This window comes from Littorina saxatilis, linkage group LG16 (assembly GCF_037325665.1).
Source record: "Littorina saxatilis isolate snail1 linkage group LG16, US_GU_Lsax_2.0, whole genome shotgun sequence".
Classification (NCBI taxonomy): domain Eukaryota; kingdom Metazoa; phylum Mollusca; class Gastropoda; order Littorinimorpha; family Littorinidae; genus Littorina; species Littorina saxatilis.
The window spans coordinates 37,145,004-37,161,241 of NC_090260.1; the positions used below are offsets into that span (position 1 = coordinate 37,145,004).

At 39.9% G+C, this 16,238-nt stretch overlaps 1 long non-coding RNA gene across 1 annotated transcript; it reads right to left on the reverse strand.

Moving 5' to 3' along the window:
- Positions 1 to 2,379: 2,379 nt before the first annotated feature.
- Positions 2,380 to 7,936, reverse strand: LOC138950986 (uncharacterized). The gene is made up of 6 exons (XR_011450904.1): positions 7,557 to 7,936; positions 7,225 to 7,266; positions 6,616 to 6,694; positions 5,570 to 5,691; positions 4,904 to 4,950; positions 2,380 to 3,944 (listed from the first exon to the last, which is right to left on the reverse strand). It is a non-coding gene; the product is annotated as an uncharacterized lncRNA (long non-coding RNA).
- Positions 7,937 to 16,238: the final 8,302 nt, after the last annotated feature.

Consider the following 16,238-nt stretch of genomic DNA (forward strand, 5'->3'; position numbering starts at 1 on the left):
CCAAGGCACTGCATACCCCAGCGAAAGACAAACCTCTCTCTTACTCTCTCTCTTTCTCTCTCTCAAACACACACACACACGAACACACGCACACGCACACACCCCAAGTCACACACGTACACACATACACACTCACTCACACGCACTCACTCACTCTCTCACACACACTTCATACACACAAAACACACCCTCATACGCACATATAGACAGACGGACATAAACACCTTTACAAACAAACACACATACACACACACACATGTATACACTTACGCACACGCACACACATACACACACCCACCCACTCTCTCTCTCTTTCTCTATCTCTTTTTCTCTTATACAAACAGACACACACACACCCACACACACACACACTGTACATACGCACAAACAAATACGCACATAGACAGTCGGACACACACACCTTTACAAACAAACACATATACACACTCATACACACACAAACATGCACACAAACTCATGCACACACACATTCACACACACACACACACACACACACACACACACACACACACACACACACACACACACACACTCTCTCTCTCTCTCAAACACACACACCCACGCACACACACACACACCCCCAAGTCACACACAGACACATACACACACTCACTAACACGCACTCACTCACTCTCACAAAAAACTTCATACACACAAAACACACACCCATACGCACATATGGACAGACGGACATACACACCTTTACAAACAAACACACATACACGCACACACATACACTTATACACACACACACATTTACACACACACGAGTACAGACTCATGCACGCGTGCGCACACACACACACACACTCACACACACAAATACACACACACACCACACACATACGAGTACAGACTCATGCACGCGTGCGCACACACACACACACACACACACACACACACACACACACACACACAAACAGTAACACTAACACATGTGCACAAAATGAACACAAACACACACACTGCGCGAGAGATAAAGACTTCAGGGGGGCATGACGTCATGATGCATTAATTGACGTCAAAGACTTTCGACCGTGACGTATTCTTCTTACGCGAGCTTTATCCATAGACTTGGAAACTACGGAATTTCTACCCGTCCAAAACGGCCTTGGGTGGCGTTTGCTGAAAAAATGGGGGCGACTATTGCACCCACCGTATTTTTGTTAGTATGGTCCCAATTTTTGGTGAACTTCCATCTCCACCTGTAGCACGTAGCCGGGCACAAAGAATCCTTCTTTATCATGTATTATTCGGTATGCACATTTCTCAAGTCGATTACAGTATTCACGACTTTCCGACCTTGACATTGTAGTGGGGGTCAAGTGGGCGTCGGCATCATTGTCCAATCAGAAATTTTGATGCGCTTCCGCTTCCTGTCCCGCCCAGTCTGCGCAAAAGAAATGGCGCAAAACTGTTTGCGCGGAAAAAGGTGATGAAAAAAAGAACACAACCTGGTTTGATAACCAAATGATTGCGATCTTGCATTCCAGCATCATTTAATGTGGAACAACGACACATCTGATAAACAAATAGCCAGTTTGTTACCAACATGAGAAACTAGGGTTTAGAATCGAAGCGGTAAACCCGGACGCTGTTTGTACACGTAAATCCGGAGAAGCTATCGAAGTAGACCTGTGACATGTCGTTTCACTCCGAGTGTGCCAGCACCGGCCCTCTACCCGCCAAACCCCCACTAGGCAGGGAAAGTGGTTCGACCTTGCATGAATGCAGGGCAAGTTCGAGTTTGCTAGCTAAAATTGCTGCTAAAGCTTGCCTTGTCTAGATCTGGAACTTTTTCAATTGGATTTTTTCTCTCTATTATACTGGAATAAGTGGGTGCTTTTCTAGATCTAAGCATCGACCGAATTAGATAATGATGTTCCTTGCATTGCATTCTCCTAAATCTGTTATTCTAACCAGTTTGTTTAAGAATATAATTGTTCGTTTTTTGTTGATAAGCTTACAAGATTTTTTTCTTTTTTAAGTAAGTGGTTTCACACGTACAACATGAGACCCACATGCACTAGACAATGGAAGTTGAGGTCCTCGTTCAATACCACAAATGCCAGTATTATACTTCAGACTCCTTTTGGAGGAATGTGTGGGGTTTGGGTGTTGAACTTGAAGTGGCAGATTGTTTGCACAGGTATGAATGTTCGTACGTTCGTACGTGCACGCATGTATGCAGGCATTTGTTTGTCAAGCAGGAACATGCAACATTGTGTTGACCGTATGTGAGTGCGTGTGTAATAAAACCAACGACAAACAATACAAAAAGCTCCAGCTCTGCTTCTTCACCAGTCACAGACGCATTGCGTTGTTCAGCTTTCCAGAAATATATTAACTCAGTCAGAACCGGCTTCATGAATATTTTATTTCAGGAAAAAGTCAATCGAATCTACACAAAAAAAGGTTATTGCGTTGTTCTGTCTTTGAGACTGTACCACGTAATATTGAGCTTCTAGAAGAAACATGTCTGTGGCATAGTTTGACCCAACAGATAGAGAAGTCAACAGAGGTATTCTGCCGTCAGCAGCTTTATTGCTGTTTTGAATTTGATCTTGCATAATTTTATTACATAATTTTGCAACACACAAAGAAATCGTAATTGAATATTTTACGCAAAATTGAATAATTCGCAAACATGTTTGTATGAACAAATATTATTTTAAGAAAATATGAGTGTGAGGATGGACGTATTTTGAGTGAAGTAGCAGAAATTCTTTTTAAGTTCTTTAGCTACATGCACACGTTCTGTTAATTACGTTCTTAGCAGGGAGATCCAGATTAATAATACTGCTGTGACAGGTTGTGGTTTCCATACACACTTTGAATACAGGAAAACAAAAACAAAAACACAGTTAAAAAAAAAATGTGCACATAGGATTAAATCATTAAAGTGTACAGAATAAAAGCAACATATGTACAAAAACAAATCTCGTGGTTCTCTTGTCAAACCCACTGTAGTAAGCACAGAATAGGAGAGAAGATTTTGGAGAAGGTGGCTTTACCTACTGAAGTAAATGATCAAGAGGATTCTAAGCATCCAGTGCTAAAGCTCTCAAATCACAAGACATACACACTTGTTGTGGCTATCCGAACTGTTGATTTAAAAAAAAACCATACCTACAAATTGAAAACATCTATTACAAAATTATATATATTTTATGGATCTGTCTTTGTAAAATATACTGTACAGAAAATTTTAAATAATCTGCACAAATCTCGTGGTTCTCTTGTCAAGTAGTAGGCACAGAAAAAAACCCAAAAAAACCTGTGTTTTGTCTTGTAAATTATACTTTACTAAATGTGTACAGTATTCTAAGAAAAAAAATTCTTCCTTTTTATCATATCAATTGCCTCCCTTGAATTTTATTTGTAAAATAATTCTGAGAAAAAAAGCTTTCTACTTAAAAGCAGTGCAATCAAGCAAATGGGTACAACCTGTGTGTATACCTTTATTCCTTATTCTTTTTATTTAATTGAGGATGTCACTACGCAGTTTTACTGATTTAAAAATAAATTCGCGTCAAATTATCTCCCTTGAACAAACACTTCTTTTTACAATTAAATTTTGTTTACACGAAGAGGTAGTTTTAAGGGTATATATACAAAAAAACAATATTGCAACCTTAGATGTATTTACATTTGGACTAATTCCATTAAAAAAAAATTCAAACTATAAATGATAAATCAAAATAAAACAGATTTTGGGGCTGTACACAAGCTAATAGGATTAAACACGAAAGTCGTACCCAAGAATCGTCAAATACTTTTGCTAACAGCTATACTTAAACATAAGAAAATATGATCTGCATCTCTTGTTATGAAGATGATGGCACTGGTCCACCGAAGTGCATGCCATATATGCTTTACTGTGCGCTCTCCCTCTCAATGGTCTTTCTCTGGCTGACTCGATTCTGAGGAGATAAAAGAAAACACATTCAGTACAAGCTGTAAAAAATAACAACAAAACTAGTATTACTTAAAGTAGCTGCTGGTTTCTGAGTATTTGATTGAAGGCCCAATCCGACTTGTAAGAAGTTTGCCCGACTGTCGCAGATTTGGTCAGGTATGGAGTAAAATCATGCCTCAATTTGGTAACATACAAACTGCAATATTCTAAGGCTGTGAGTGTGAGAATACATCGGTGCCACTTTTTAAAAACTTTCTTTTTGTGTGTGCGCATGTTTTAGTGCCAAAAATGAAGAGGCCGAGTGCTCTCTCTGCAAAACTTGTGTGAAGCTTCAGAGCTCTATCAATGGTTTGAAAGAAAAAACATACTTTTCCATTTTTGACGTTCTTGTTCCCTTCCCTGTGAAATTTACTGTCCGTAGGTTACCGGATTTTGTTAATGTCCGTGAAAACCTCAACTATTCATTGCTGAGTGCCTAGTGATAGCTATCCCCCCCAACGACCTAGCACTGCTGAATCCTGATTCTTCCCATTGTTTGATTCTGTAATGAAATTGTGTAGTTGGTAGTTATGTGAGCTTCTTCTTGGAGGGGTGGGGGTGGGGGGGGGGTGCTGGTTGGTTGGGTTTTTGGGGGTTATTAAACCATCAGATTAAAAAGTAAGACTTCATTGTAATGTGCAGATATTTGTTCAGGTGCCCACCATTTTCTATGTGAAAACATGTTGCTAACTAACATGAACCCAACCATAAAACGTGATGTAGGTGAGTAGCCCATCTAGAAAAAAGAACCTGTTCTAATTCGGAATTAGAACAGGTTCGTTTTTCTAGATGGGCTACTCACCTACATCACGTTTCATGGTTGGGTTCATGTTAGTTAGCAACATGTTTTCAAATTCTCATCAGGCAATCACGGCTGACACTAAACACAGAACAGGTGGGAGAGACATAATTCAATTTACTCACCTTCCTTGCATTGTGAGACTGGCCATATGAATCTGCTGAAGTAGTTCCTGCACATATTTAATCAAATATTCATCTTAATAACGTGTTAATATCGCTTGTTCTAGCAAATCAGACTTGACAGTTTTCTGATGGCTTGCACAATTTAAGAGCTTGCCTGTCCCCAATCATTACAATAAGAAACAACATCTAGTATGCAAGTATTTTCAGGGTATGAAGGTTTTAATATAATGTCGGTTCTTCTGGGGGCATGGAGAAACACCTTACACAAAGTAGAACATACACAACAAATTTCAAACAATTGAGGTCACACCATAGTTTTACTCACAAACAAACAACAGCAATACAATAAACAGTCTGCAAACGCCTACATGTTGTCTACACTAGGTATAAAGAAACAAAGAAGCACATGAAGACGGGTTTGTCAAGTAGACCATTATAGCGAATGAGCAACAGCTGATGATCCAGACCACCAAATTGACATGATTTCCCCTTATTCAGTTTGTGATTGTAGTCATATTGACGATGCATGACTTCAATTTTTCAAAGTAAGTCTCTTGGTGCGTTTACGGATACATTCATTGTCACAATTACGACATGCTAATGTCTAACCTGGGTAAACTTCAATTCATGACTTTTTTCAAACTGGCATAGAAATTATGAGCATACCAGAATTATTTTCCTGTTAGACTGTCTTCTTCTTTTTCTTCTTCCGCGTTTGATATTCAATTCATGGCTGTCATATCGTCAGGTCAGTGGCTGCCATGAAGTCTGCAGTCTTCAGTGTCGGACTGTCAAATTAGATGATATTGTAAAGAAAGTAAGTAACATCTCATGATATTCTAACTTCAATTACATCACCTGTCTCACAGTCTGCCTCTTAAAAAATTAATGAATAATTTCAGTAACATAATTTTTGGGTAAAAAATAAAAAGGTATGAGAAATAATCCTTACTTTTTTTGTAATAACCCTCACCACCAATTGTTTTATTTCATTTCCATTTTAACAGATTTAGCACCTCTCCGAAAGCCAGAAATACACTTTAAATCCCACGCCCCCCGCCCCCCCCCTCGGCCCCCCCTTCATAAACTAATTAAATAACTAATTAAGGAAAAACATCCTTACATCATAAAAAGTCAGAACCACCAAAACCACCCCCCCCCACCCATCCAATAAAACCTGAATACAAAAACACTTCAAAATAAAAAATGAAAACATTTAATTCCACTTACAAAATATAAAAGTTGTTATGCTTTATTTTCATTATCTGTTTACAAACACATAAATTGCTGTGCAAATCTTTTTAAAAACATCAATGCCTGAGACACCAGTAACCTGTTTATATTGTTGACCTTGTAGCTTTTCAGTTTAAGAGGCTGTTCTGGAATCTGCACTAAAGTCAAACATAACCATGAATACCGTGGGAAAAATATTACATCACCAAGACCGAAAAAATAACACCAACCGACACTCCTCACCCTTATTTCACCCACTATGCCAACTTAACCCAAAGACTGGAAAATAATAATCAAATACAGAATGAACAAAAATGCTTGATTTCATTTCTTCAATGATAAGTTGAAAATCTTCATTCTTCATAATAATGTTATTGGCATAATGTGTAATTGCCACAATTTACAGAGTTTAATTAAAAAAAATGATGCGATAAAAATCAAAGTGAAAACATTTGTTTTTATACTGATACCTTATTTACCTTGTGGCTTGTGTGCCTCAGGTTTAGGAGCGGCTCAAACGTCCTCTGCTCCTCAGTCTGCAAGAAATTAAGCGATGGCCTGAAGGAGAATAGAAAAAGATCCTTTGTCAGCACCCTGTGTATGTGCGTGGGTGGGTGTGTTAGATAAATAGGCGGGGGGGGGGGGGGGGGGAGGTGCAATAGCTACCACGCCTAATGCAGTCTGCAAAACAAGTGCAACACTTCTACAGAGCTTTTATGATACAAAGCTTCAAATAAGAAACACATTACAATCAAATGAAAGCTGAGCCTGTCATTGCAAAATAAGGAATATACAACAATCCAGTGGCATGTAAAATATTGTTCCTTCAGAAAGATGGCTCTGACAGCAGAAACAATTTAACTTGAAGTTTGAGTCCAAAATTATTTCTCTACATTAGTGAACGTACTTGCAGTAATACCCCTCACACATGAACTATTCACAGACTGAATAACAGTGTGTTCCCAATGTTGCTTCCGTGTATCGGTTAGATCCATCTCGGTTAGATCCATCTGCAGAGTACGGATTGTCATCCGTTTAATATTAAAAAAGGAAAAACAATCAGAACTTGTCATCAGTGATCAACCTACCTTGCAAGAGTGGGGTGAAACACTCACTTCCTGCCAACATGTCTGCAAAAAAAAAGAGGAAACAATACCAATGGAAGCTTAAAATGGTTCTTTTGTTCAATATGTGTACACGTGCTTCATTTCTGGGGTGAAAGTGTAAAATATATTGATGGATTGATAGAACAATATTGCCTCAAGTTCACCGCACCAAAAAATACTTATCAATCAACATTGCCATCACTCGATCAGCTATTCCATCTCTTTCATAAGTGTGTGTGTGATGGTGTGAGCGTGTGTGTGCTTGTGTACGTGTGTGTGTGTTTGTGAACAAGCGTTGAAAAACGTATGTTTACCTTGCTCTAGATCTACCGACTTTCGTAGGCGGAGACTTCTCTGCCGTGACAGCGGCTTCGTTTCCCTGGCAGAATTCAACATCTTGTACAGATCTGCCGGTGATTTTCATTTCCTCCGCTTCTAGAGTCACTTGATCCACAGATTTAACGAACATTGAATGTTCTTTTAGTTCTTGTGACGGAAGTAAAATCAAGGAATTAAGTGGGCATTCCTGAGCCCTCTGCTGGCTTCATGTCCACAAAGTAAATCGCACAAACTTGCAGGGTTTGGGGGGTAGTTTATTACTTTGAAGAAGAACAGCTAGTCGTCGCTGCCCGTTCAGCATTCTTCGCGCGACTTTTGTTTTGCAGAGGAAGGCATATATATATATGCAGTTTTTTTCCTGATGAATGTTGCCAGGATGCACAAACTGAGAAAGCATTCCCGATTTTCCACAATTTTCTACTTCTTTACAGTCTTTTGCACAACATGATTTATAACTGCCGGTGTACGTCTAATTCATGATGCCAACCAGCTGGGTCAAAAGTTACGTTCGAGAAAATACTCGTTGAACTAAGTTCCAAACGAATGTCAAGGCCAGTTCTTGACTGGTTTTGAACTGAAGTTGGGCTCCAAATGAAAATAAACACTTCCTCCAGCTGCGCGACCCATTGATAACAACAGTTGGAACTGGTAGGAAGATGAACAGGTCTTGCGAACTGGCTACACACTGTTACGGTTCAAGTTTAAGTTCAAAGTAAACACTCAACTGAGGTTGCAGGTAATGGCGGACTTGACTTCCTTCATAACCAAATATCACTCTTCTGACAAAAAAACGAAAATGCTATGTTAAACCGGAAAATATGTAAACCGGAAAAGGAAGCGCATCAAAACCAAAATGGCAGCCCCCATGAAATCCGAAAGGTCACGGAAAAAAGTCGTGAATAGCGTTCACGGGATACCTCCAGCTTCGCTGGGATAAATTCAAGTTGTTATCTCCCGTAACTCTGCATATTTTTATCGACAGCAACATTGCGTCGGGCCGATGTCGGGGTTTATTACATACATTTGCCGAGTTTTACACACAGTCAAAACGATATCGGCGCGACAACGGACGTCGACACACGACATTTGACGACGTCACCCGACTGAAATCGTCAGTCGGCCGACGAAAGCTTGCTAGCTGGGTTCACTATTAGCAATACTGTATGACGAGAAGAGAGTGCAGAGAGAAAAAAACAAAAAACCTGTCGAAACAAACGAAAAAACAAACAAAGCAAAAGTGAACCCAACCGTGAACCAGCCATCGGTACAAATCGCGTCAAGCAATACCAAAACATTCAGTCAATCGGACGGCCTGAAAACAAAAGATCGATACTAAATTCCCGGGTCAGTCATCGTCGAGACTTCTAATACCTGCTGAACCGTAAGCCAAGACGAGTCTCGGCAAAGAGTGCAAACATAAGACCTAGTTTGCATGCACCGATTTTATTTAATTCCAAGCACAGTACAGAGTAAAAATAACATATCTATATAATTTTGGATGTTCGAATTGATGAAGAATACAATGCAATCAAACCACACGTGTGTATATCATGCAAATGAGGTCATGTCAAGCAAGTCTGACAGGGACCTGTTGTTCCACTGCTTATGATGCCAAAGTCACCGAGACAAACGTCATTATGGAAAACAATTTGCGCTGGCTAATTCCCCTCCGTAAATTGTTAGAACTAACAGGTCACACTACACTTTCCAGAGTGTCGTTTCTTTGCTTTGATGTAAGAGATTGCACTAGGCTACGGAAGAGATCGAGGTTCCAAAAGAAGCGTCTTCTCGACTGCAGGACGTTTTGAGTAAAATACACGTTAGAACTGTATGTAGGATAAACATAATACTACATGGCTTGCTGTGTCGTACCAGATTTACACTCGTTGCTTTTTTTCAAATAGTGAACAGCTCGCTTTCTCTCGCAGTTCCACATTTGAAGAAAAAACCTCGTGTAAATCTGCTACGACACAGCAAGCCATGTAGTATTCTCTATTTCTAAGCGACCGAGCTGAAATGCATTCCAATCCAATTTGGAAAAAAAGTCGGATATGACGTCATCAAAGATATCTAAAACCAGAAAAAAAACACGTGTCGGGGTATTATCTGGAAGAACTTTCTTGTAAGTTTTATAAAGATATGTCAGGTAGATTTACAGGAATTTCTCTACACACACACAAACACACACACACACACTCACGCATACACACACACACACAAAAACACACACACACACACACAATCAATCAATCAATCAATGTCGCTTATATCGCGCATATTCCGTGGGTACAGTTCTAGGCGCTCTGCAGTGATGCCGTGTGAGATGAAATTTTATACGGCCAGTAGATTGCAGCCATTTCGGCGCATATTTACCTTTCACGGCCTATTATTCCAAGTCACACGGGTATAGGTAGACAATTATTAACTGTGCCTAAGCAATTTTGCCAGGAAAGACCCTTTTGTCAATCGTAGGATCTTTAACGTGCACACCCAATACTACATTGGGGGGAGGGTTCGGACACCGAAGAGAGTCTGCACACAAAGTTGACTCTGAAATAAATTTCCGCCGAACCTGGGATCGAACTCGCGCTGACAGCGGCCAACTGAATACAAATCCAGCGCGCTACCAACTGAGCTATATCCCCGCCCCACACACACACACACACACACACACACACACACATACACACACGCAAACACACTCACACACAACATAATGTTGCGAGCAAACTGTCGTTGCATAGTCTTTTCCCGGCTAGCAGTTGCCATAATTACAGTAAAAACGTTACAAAACGTTTGCTAACACTAGGTATAACTAACTGATTTTTGAAATTCTCCATGCAATGATTTTGATTAGTCTGTCCTATATAACAATGTTTTAAAGTAGCAATTCATGCAACCAAAGAAAAATTATGTCCGTAATGTATTTGTTCCAATTAAAAAAATTCCATAGTTAGTGCACCCCGAAAAGAGTGTTTGCTAAAAACAGTGGACACGCCTATTGCACAACAAATACATGCACATTGCGAAAGAAAGTGAACCACACAATTCCACATAATAATATCTAATCAGGAAAACCAAATTACAAGTTTTGGTACCAAATTACTCTGTCAATGTCTAGTTTTCTCGGATTACAATGCTATAACTTACTGCAAGTCTCTGAAAAAGATTTTTTTTTTAAACAGACCATAACAGTTGTTTAAAACAGGGTTTAAGAAAAAGTACTTTCTAGTTCGGGTCACGCGATACCACAAATGACATAACCCATTTTTATTCCGGGATATCAGAAATGTTCACCATCAAAGTGGTTTAGTCGTTTATAATTCCACTTGCTTAACATTGTTGTGAACATTTTATTTAATTTTTTCTCTCAAAAAGATAGCCAGGTCTGCGTGCATCAACTGCTTCAAACAGCAATCCATTTTGAATCCCTTCGCAGTCTCTGACACTAATTTGAATATTTAGGGCGGCAAGATAGACGATATAAATATCGAGAAATCTTGTTTTCAACAGACTGCACTCTAATTTTTACGTGATTAATTTTTGCAGTCTAACTATTCAATGAAAAAAGGCCCCAAAAACTCAATTCCGATTGTGGTGAAGTTCAAGGCCGATGTCTGCTCTTTTATCGTAAGTCATTATTGAACACCAAAAACAACGCAAAATACATGTTTGAACTGCGTACCTGTTCGTAGCTTGGTCATACCTTTTTTTTCTTTTTTTTTTTCTTCAATGAAATTTTAATTTTGTTTTCTTTTGCATTACAGGTTACATTTCCATTAAACTACTTTTTAATTCAACAGCAATCTAGCTAAGGACAATGGGGATACACCTTTCGTAGCGCAAGTTCTTGTTGAAATACAATTTCCAATGGAATAGGCGATTTAGTTTTCTTAACTTTGCTAATGCACATTTTTGCTATCAATAAAACATGGTTAATTAACGCTGATTCCTGACATTTTTCGATTCCGAATAATACATCTGTAATAGACAATAAGAAAGCCCGACCTGTCAGACTGTTCAACATTTTTTCAATATAAGTCCAAAACTTTCTAATTCGGGGACACTCATAGAAAAAGTGTTCCATGACATCCAAAATATGTGGGCACTCGTTACAGTTTTTTGTTTGATTTACTTTCATTTTATGTAATAAAATATTGGTAGCTTGGTCATACCAACTAACGCTCGCGATCGCCACGACAAAGCTATGCGTTGCCTCCAAAACGTTACATAACATTACATAACGGTTTGCTTTTGTCGAACGCCGAAGACAAAGAAGCTTAGGCAACGCTCCCCGGGTATCAGTGGCTCAGCAACTTGTTTGTTTATTGGGACTGCTGACATGCCGCAAGCACGAGAGTGTGGACACGTTGGCTTTAGTCCCGCCCACTCAGCTTTGACAGCATGTCACAGGCTCGCCCCCGGCGTATAATGACACTGCGTCTCAGTCGCGCGGCGAGAACTTACTGCTGTCAGTGTGGAGCAGGCAAAGGTGTAACGTGTTGACTTTTCTGTGATCGATGACGATTAGGCCTGCAACTTGAAACAAGTTACGGGCTTGTCTACACGCACACAGTATGGGAGTCACGTGGCGCGTTAGTAGCAACTTGTAGCTATTTGCTGTCGTCAGGGACTGGACAGAAGACTCCAAGTCTTATGACTATGAAGGTACTCCAAGTACAGTCTGTCTGATTCTGGGAAACAGTACGCCACTCTCTTGAAACACACAACACGCTTGCAAGGTTTTAAGCTGTGGAATAAGTTGTTTTTGTTTTTTGATGAAAAGTGTACATCTTCTGTGATCTACAATGCGTTAGGTGTGACAAAATAACAACAACTGTATATGTGGGTTTGTTGTGTGTGTGTGTGTACATGGATCCCACATGTAGATATAATCACATAATCATCTAATAACAGTATTCGCTTTTGATTCTGGGAATGTTGAAGCCGATTTGTCAAGCACATATCCAAATGACAGACTTGTGGATTTGACAACATGTTGCTCTCGGGTGATCTACCAGACTTCAGGCGTGACAGGGGAAAACAACAAGTTTATCACTGGAAAATATTGCGTTTGTGTGTTTGATATTGATATTTTACGTTCCTTGAAATGACTAAAAGTGGCTTTTGGTCTACGAAGTACCATAATTTGATGCAAGAAGGGAGACTGCGACTTTTTGTAGGTTTTATAGTTTTTGTTAACCTTCGTGTTTCCTGACAAGAAAAGTGACAGTTGAGTTTATTTCCACAAAGCGACTGACCATCGGAACAGTAGTTGTTTGAGCACATTCAGAACTATACCATTTCTGCTTCTGGACACAACTTGCAAACTGGTTTAAAAACTTGCTTTGTGTTCACTGGACTGTGTAAATTATCTACAGTGTGGTTATGAAAGTTTGAATGTGCATATAACGTTAATGGTGCTGTGCGTTTTAGTTAGACTGTGACATTCCCAGAACTGTGATTCTACGTCCACCGGTGCTTACATGTCTCCTGTTGGTGCTTGTGTTAGAGTCTGGAACACTGACACTGGAACACGAACTCTGACATACTCAGAATTGTGACTTTACGTCCATTGATTATCATGTGTCCGTATATGTGTGGCTCACCGTAAACCATGCAGTGCTCCCCAGAATGTGGGTCCCCATGGTCCCTGCGTCCCAAACGTAATACAAGACAAACAACGTACTAACAATTCATGGAGGGGGTACAGAGACGCACTAAACATGAAAAGAGCGAGTCCTTGAACTCTCTACATGTCCACTATCATGCCAACTCACAGTGCTGTTTTCAGATTAGTCTAACTGATGGCCATACTCTTTCTCTAGAGGGATCAGACAACTTCGGTATAATATTGAAATGAGCACTTCAGCGAACATGGATCTGTGAGGAATGTGCCTTCCGAAAGCAAGAGTGTGGACCACCACGTCCTCGGACCCTCGAACATTTCACAAAGGGGGTCCGAGGACATCCTGTTTTTTGAAGTTGGGGGTCCCGGGACCCGCTAGATGGAACTTCTGTGGAAAGCCCTGTTAAGACCCTGAGTTGACACTGAACATCATCTCTCACATACCCAGAATTGTGATTCTACGTTTTTCTAATGAGTATGTGCACGTCTTGAATGCGGCTTGTGCTAGAGACAGTGAATTGACACTGGAACAACACCTCTGATATGATCAGAATTGTGATTCGACATTCACTGATTATTATGTGTGCGTCTTGTGTGTGGCTTACCTCAGACGCTGAATTGACACTGGAACAATAAACTCTTCAAAAGCAACAGGTAATGTGACGTTTTTTTTATTCAAATTTCAATAACAGAATATCCAAAGAGAGATGCACATGCACACTCACTTCTACTGTTCTAGAAATACCTTTTACATTGAGGTCTCCAGGAACTTGATAATTTTAGTAACGTAATTAATAACATATCTGCAACTAGCCAATACTTTAAAAACTCTGCCAAATATCCACTAACAAAGATATTTTAATCCTTAAATCAAGATCATGCATATCTATTTAAAATGTAAAATAATATTAAAACCAGAAATGTTTGTGTTGTGGCTGTACTTTAATTGAGCGATTGAGAGGATTGTGAACCATACCAGTGTGCACACATGAAAGTAATGATTCCGAGTTTCAACAGGGTTCGCACAGCATTTTCACTTTGAAATTTAAGGACTTTTTAAGGACCTTTAAGGACTCTCATGAGAAAAATTGAGACAACTTTCAACATTGAACTCACTTACAAACGTTCACGCATTATTTAAAAAAACCTTGTTAAACTTTCATTGTTCTACTCTTGCCGGGACTAGCGGCTTGTACATCGTCATTTCAGCATGTAAAGGAAAGTCACTGTAGGAATGTCAATTTTTTAATTTCCTTTTTTTGCCTCAAATAATAAAACTATATTTATTTATTTATATGGGAGATTTATATAGCGCTTGACGTTCTCTAAGCCAGACCTGTTTACCCTAAACCCGAGGCAAGAGTACTTCCCAAAAAGTTGAGTGTATTTTTCAAAAAGTTGGTGTACTTTGCAAGCAAAGCCATAATTATGGGCTGGGGAAAATGTACGCGTGGGTGCAAACGTGTTTGTGTAAGAATAGCATGTCTTGTGAACACCTTCAGAATTTAACTCCTTCCAATACAACAGGGAAAAATGGTATTTACCTGTCAGTTTGTAGCATTATAACCAGTGTCTTCCAAACAGATTGATAATGAAAAGATGAAGTTCGTGAAATAACATCTGCGGTTGACAGTGTACAGTGTACACTACATTGGGGTGTGTACGTTAAAGATCCGACGATTGACAAAGGGGTCTTTCCTGGCAAAATTGTACAGGCAAAGATAAAAATGTCCACCAAATACCCGTGTGACTTGGAATAAAGGCCGTGAAAGGTGAATACTCGCCCTAATAGGCTTGAGGTTTGCTGGCCGATGTGAATGCGTGATATATGTGTAAAAAATTCCATCTCACACGGCAGAAATTAATATGTAAAGCGCTTATAGAACGTCAAGCGCTATATATATCTCCCCATACAATACAAAAAGTTCATTTTTACAATCATCTCAGAAAACATTGCTTCAGCACGGACTACAGCCTTTTCTTCTGGCAGGATTTGCTTTGCGGGAATGAACTTCATAATTCCTTGGCAGTTTTGGAACTGCAGTGTCGTTCGATGTCATATTTCCCAGCATGGGCAACGGAGAAATCTGATTTACAATACTTGCAGTGTGCATGATTTTTTTCCCACAGTAGACTCCACAATTCCTGGCTCTTTCTTATAATCTGCCGCTTCTGCTGTTTAGACTTGGTACAGTCATCCGAAACTGGCACATTTTTCTGCTTCATTTTGCCACGATTGTCCAGACGATAGCACGTGCCAACAACTGAACGAGGTTTCCACAGCTGAAGACTTGCTGTCAGGGTTATCTCCCTTAGACCGAAACCGGTATCAGTTGTACCATCCCGTCATCAGCACACAAACACCGGAAAACGTATTCTAGCCTTTTTCTTTGTCGTATTTTGTGCGTGTGTCGCGTATTGTCGTACCGATAATAATTTGGCGTACAAAATACGCCCAAAACGTACTGGTAAACAGGTCTGCTAAGCGCTTTACATATTAATTTCTGCCGTGTGAGATGGAATTGTTTACACAATATATCACGCATTCACATCGGCCAGTAAATCTCAAGCCATTACGGCGAATATTTACTTTTCACGGCCTATTATTCCAAGTCACACGGGTATTTGGTGGACATTTTTTTTTATCTATGCCTATACAATTTTGCCAGGAAAGACCCTTTTGTCAATCGTGGGATCTTTAACGTGCACACCCCAATGTAGTGTATACGAAGGGACCTCGGTTTTTCGTCTCATCCGAAAGACTAGCACTTGAACCCACCACCTGGGCTAGGAAAGGGGGGAGAAAATTGCTCACGCCACGACCCAGGGTCGAACTCGCAACCTCTCGCTTCCAAGGCAAGTGCGCTTACCACTCGGCCACCCAGTCCTTAAACTATACACTTAATCACACCCAGAACCAAGAAAAGACACACCAAGTTTGCACTCATCACATCCAGTCAGTGACAAACAACAAACACAGAGGTGTTCTACTGTTCATGATGGTGCGATCAACATCTACATCTGTAGC